The sequence below is a fragment of the Canis lupus genome, chromosome 32 (assembly GCF_048164855.1).
Source record: "Canis lupus baileyi chromosome 32, mCanLup2.hap1, whole genome shotgun sequence".
NCBI lineage: Eukaryota > Metazoa > Chordata > Mammalia > Carnivora > Canidae > Canis > Canis lupus.
The window spans coordinates 19,859,180-19,865,179 of record NC_132869.1 but is presented as its reverse complement, the minus strand read 5'-3'; positions in this window follow the sequence as shown (position 1 = coordinate 19,865,179).

Here is a 6,000-nt window from a genome sequence, read left to right as displayed (position 1 = left end):
GAACAACTAGATACAAAAGAATGAAGTTGAGCCACCTGACTCCCACCATATACAAAAATTAACTTGAAATGAAGTGAAAACAAATATAAGAGCCAAAATGATAATACTAAAAAAAAAATGATAATACTCTTAGAAGAAAATCTAGGAGTAAACCTTTGTATCCTTGGAATAGGCCATAGTTTCTTAGATAAGACATCAACAGCAAAAGTAACCAAAGAAACAGTAAAGTTGAACTTCATCAAGATTAAAAATTTTGTGCTTTACACTATTAACAATGAAGAGACACCTCATAGGTTGGGAGAAAAAAAATTTTTTTAAAGATTTATTTTTTATTTATTTATTTATGATAGACATAGAGGGGGAGAGAGAGAGAGGCAGAGACACAGGCAGAGGGAGAAGCAGGCTCCATGCCGGGAGCCCAACGCAGGACTCGATCCCGGGACCCCAGGATCGCGCCCCAGGCCAAAGGCAGGTGCTAAACTGCTGAGCCACCCAGGGATCCCCTGGGAGAAAATTTTTGCAAGTAATATATCTGATAAAGGACTTTATAAAGAGCTTAACTAAATAATGAAGAGACATCCCAATTTAAAACTGGGCAAAGGATGTGAACAGACATTTCTCCAAAAACATATGAGTGCTCAATAAACACATGAAAAGAGTCTACATCATTAGCCATTGGGGAAATTAAAATCAAAACTACAATGGGGTGCCTAGGCGGCTCAGCGGTTGAGCGTCTGCCTTTGGTTCAGGGCGTGATCCTCAGTCCAGGGATCGAGTCCCACATCAGGAGCCTGCTTCTCCCTCTGCTTGTGTCTCCGTCTCTCTCTCTGTGTCTCTCATGAATAAATAACTAAAATCTTAAAAAAAAAAAAAAAAAGAAAACCTACAATGAACTGCCACTTCACACTCACTAGGATGGCTAGAATAAAGATATGATAGGTGTTGGCAAGGATATGGAGAAATTCGAATGCTCATATATTGCAGGTGGACATTTAAGTAGTGTTACAACTTTGATAAACAGTCTGGCAGTTTCTCAAAAGGTTAAATATTAAGAGTTACCATATGACAACAATTTTCCCCCAAGTGTATACACAAGAAAATGAAAATATGTCTACACAAAACCTTGTGCATGAATGTTCATAACAGCATTTTTTATAATAAACAAAAATAATACCCAAAAGTGAAATATGATAAATCCATATTATAGAATATTATCTGGCAATAAGAATGTTGAACTGATAAGTCATACATTTAAGGGCCTTTCGACTCTGTAGCTACTGTGTATATATACACTAATGCAAAGTGAAACTGGACAGACTTGAACTCCCATTCTTGCTCTTCCTCTTATTCCATGAATAACCAGCCAATTGAGCAAGCCTCTCTGATAATTCTGATCTCACATTTTTGTGAAGGTGCAGAGAGTTACGTACTCAGCACATAAAGGTACTCAAGTAATGGATTTGTTCATGCTGCCTTTCCTTAGGAATTCCAGTGAAGAGAGGAGTACATGATGGAGAACAGAACATTCTGAGAATAATTTTTCCCTTACAAAGAACTTATCTTGTAGCCTCTTCTGTTAAGCAAAGTATGGTTGGAATATGAGCACATGCTTTTGAGATATGTGGATGTGTATCATTTGCATAGAAGTGCTTAAGTCTGTTCCATTTTCATCTTTTGAAGGCACTTTTTAGATGCACTTTAAGAAAGACACCCGGGTGGCTCAGTGGTTGAGCATCTGCCTTCCGCTCAGGGCGTGATCCTGGAGTCTCAGGATCTAGTCCCACATTGGGCTCCCTGCAAGGAGCCTGCTTCTCCCTCTGCCTTTGTCTCTGCCTCTCTCTCTGTGTGTCTCTCATGGATAAATAAATAAAATCTAAAATAAATAAATAAATAAAAGATTCACTCTAAGAATGAAATTAGAAAAAGGGATGTAAAAAGTAGCGTTGAGCACAAATGTAAAGCTAAAACATCAAGATAATTCAAATAAAGTAATCATAAGTGCTCAATCATAACACATGTAAGGGAGTCAAAACAATGGAAAATAAGAGTTGAAAGCACAGAATAAATCCAAGTGATCAATAGATTGAAAGCTATACGAAGGTAAAGATTTGTATTTTATTCACTATTAAGCATCTAACACAGTGATTAACTTGAAGTAGATACATAATAAATATTTTCTGGATTAATGAAAAAGATGCAACAACTATCTAGTAGGAGTTCCAGGTGCAAGACCTAGAAATGAGGAAATAAAGTATGTACTTCATGTCACAGTTTGGTAACTCTATAAATACATAGCAAAAAATAAGTTTACAAAAAAAAAAAGTTTACAAAGGGAAAAAAAAAGCAGATTAACAAAAGAACTCTCACCTGTCCTCACGTATCCACGAGGCAAGAAAGCAACATTATTAGGAGAAAGGGAAGACTTTGAACCCAGCCATGTGATGTCATTCCCAGAAAGTTCATCATTTTCTTGGAAAATGTCAATCAAGGATATACTCAAGCAAAAAGAAGGATAGGATCTAAATAGGAAGACTTGAGATAAAAGCGGCAAGCAATATTCATAAAATACTTTCTGGCAAATATAAGTTGTATAAAATTTAAAAGTAAACTAGAATAAAACATTTTTAAATATTAGAAGAAGATTTAGGGGATGCCTCAGTGGCTCAGTGGCTGAGCGTCTGCCTTTGGCTCAGGGCATGATCCTGGGATTCTGGGATCGAGTCCCACATCAGGCTCCCTGTGGGAAACCTGCTCCTCCCTCTGCCTATGTCTCTGCCTCTGTGTGTTTCTCATGAATAAATTAAAAAATAAGTAAATAAAATAAAAGACGATTCAGGGAAAGATGGTACTTAAGGACACTAATAGTCTCATCTATTTGGGTGAAGTTACAGATATTAACTGACCAAAAAGTACTTTTACCTATGGGTAACCCTTTCTATCCTGTCTCACTATGTGATCTCAAGGAACTAAATAAATTTTCACACAAGGTCATTATAAGCCATCTAGAGCTTAAAAACCAAATAGGCTGGGATAATAATGATATCCCTTGCCATTCAAACTTTGAACCCAAATAGATTAAGATAACAAGGGCTACTTGTATATTTGTTGAAATATTTATAGGGAACAATCCAAGAATATTAAAATGATGTACAGCTTCTAGACAAGTCTGTGGGGAGGGGAGTTTTTAAAAGGTAATCCCAACGAAAGAAGCAAAAAAATAACCAGATTCCTTTCTTCCTTTATCCATTCACAATTTGGTTTAAAAGACATTAATTATTTGAGACCAATTTAGATGGGCCTTGGATTGTTGCTGAGCAGCAATGACCTGGTGTGAGGTGTCAGAGAAGGAGGATAAGCATGAGGTGTGTGGAATGTAATGGAGTGTGCGGGGAGCGGGGGCAGCAGGAGGGCAGCAGGGGGTTGATCAGATACGGAAACATACAGAAGATAACGAAGCTGTGACACTGTAATAGCATGAGTACATCTAGCTTCTAGATCTCGGCTTCTAAATACTATTCTCCAAAAGGAACCAGGGCTCTTAGAGAAATGACTAACTTCAGGACTGGGGCAGGTATGTCTAGAAGATCTTACTGCGCCAAAAGTAAGGAAGTGTTCAAGGAATGATGGAGACATTCAAACAGGCGCAGAAAACATCTTGAAGAGCCCTCTGCTGGCTAATCTGGAGACAATTTTTATATCAAAAATAAATGATGATAACATTGTAATCCATTAAATAAAGTAGGAATTCATGAATCCACACTGATTCGAAGAATAAACAAATAAGGAAAAGAAAAAAACTTGTCTTTATAGGTTACCAGTTGATGAACGTAGGTGAAATAATGGCATTAGAAAATCACCGTTTGGGGCAACCTGGGTGGCTCAGTGGTTTAGCGCTGCCTTCAGCCCAGGGTGTGATTCTGGAGACCCAGGATCAAGTCCCACGTCGGGCTCCGGCCCCTTGCATGGAGCCTGCTTCTCCCTCTGCCTGTGTGTCTGCCTCTCTCCCCCTCTCTCTCTCTCTGTGTCTCTCATGAATAAATAAATACGATCTTTAAAAAAGAAACACAAGGAACAAAAACTATGCCTTTAGGGGCCCCTGGGTGGCTCAATCGGCTAAGTGTTCAACTTGTGATTTCTTTTTTTTTAAATTTTTTTTTAAAATTATGATAGTCACAGAGAGAGAGAGAGAGAGAGAGAGGCAGAGACACAGGCAGAGGGAGAAGCAGGCTCCATGCACCAGGAGCCCAACGTGGGATTCGATCCCAGGTCTCCAGGATCGCACCCTGGGCCAAAGGCAGGCGCCAAACCGCTGCGCCACCCAGGGATCCCTGTGATTTCTTTTTATTTAATTAATTAATTAATTAATTTATTTATTTATTTATTTATGAGAGAGAGAGAGAGGCAGAGACTTAGGCAGAGGGAGAAGCAGGCTCCATGCAGGGAGCTGGAGAGGGACTCAATCCTGGGACTCTAGGATCGCGCCCTGGGCCAAAGGCAGGCACTAAACCGCTGAGCCACTCAGGGATCCCCTCAACTTGTGCTTTCCGTTCAGGTCGTGATCTCAACCTACACATCAGGCTCTGTGCTATGTGTGTGGAGCCTGCTTAAAATTCTTTCTCTCTCTGCCCCTCCCCCCTTCATTCTCTCTGCCCCTCCCCCCTCAAGAATAGCAACAACAACAACAACAAAACTATGCCTTTAGCAAACATCATACTTACTGGAGAATTTTGTTTACAAAAAGATTTTATTTATTTATTCATGAGGGACACACAGAGAGAGGCAGAGACACAGGCAGAGGGAGAAGCAGCCTCCCTGTGGGGAGCCAGATGTGGGACTCAATCCCAGGATCCCAGGACCCCAGGATCACACCCTGAGCTGAAGGGAGATGCTCAACCACTGAGCCACCCAGGTGTACCTTACTGGTGAATTATTCAAAGCTTTCCCTCTTAGTTCAGGAATGAGCTAGGAAGACTACTATCCTCACTTCTGTTCAACATTTTACTGGAGGTGCTAACTAGTTCAAAGGGTAAGAAATAAAAAGCATAAGGATTGGAAAGGAAAATAATAAGTGATTTTTTTTTGCAGATGAGTTGAATGTGTGTAGAAAATCCAAAGAATCTTTATAAAAATTAGAATTTGAGTTTAGAAAGGTCCCTGGATATAATATCAACATATGAATATGAGTCCTGTTTTTACTGATGAGCATCAATCATAAAATGAAATTTTAGCAAGACTCTACTGATGAAGAAGAACTGAAGTATTTGGGAGAAGTTCACTGACTGAGCAGAATCACCACTGAGGGGACTTCATGAAGCCCCTTTGTAAATAGACCACAAATATAAAATAGCTGTAAGACTAGCACCTCTAGTTGCCAGGATCCCTCATACAGGCATCAAAGAATGATCTTTCTTAATGTTTTTGTGGAACATTAACATAAATACATTTGGAAATAAACGGGGTGCACGCCGTAGATGGACTCTTCAGAACCTTGCTTTTTTGGCTCACCAGTAATATATCTTGGAGATAAATCCATATTAAAATCATATTTTTTACATTCTTGTTTTTTTGAAAGTTTTGGTTTGAGATAATTTCAAACTTAGAGAAGAATTGCAAGAATTGTACAAAGGGCTCCAGTCTACCATCACCCAGATTCACCCATTGCTGCCATCTGGCTGCATTTGCTTCATCTTTGCTTTGTCACTTTATCCCCTTCCCTCCTTTCCTCATGTGTATCTGTGTCTCTGTGCGTTTCTCTGAACCATTTCAGAGCAGTTTGCACATATCAGGCCTCTTTATCCCTAAAATCCCTCAGTGTGTATTTCCTAGGAACAAGGACATTTTCTTTCATAAACAGGATATCATCTTATAAAATTCAGAAGATTCAACATTGATACAAAACTATTCACATATAATCCTATTCAGATTTTATCTATTGTTCCAATAATGTCCTTTTATAGCAATTTCTTTCCTGATCCAGGATCCTAGCCAGGATTGGGTATT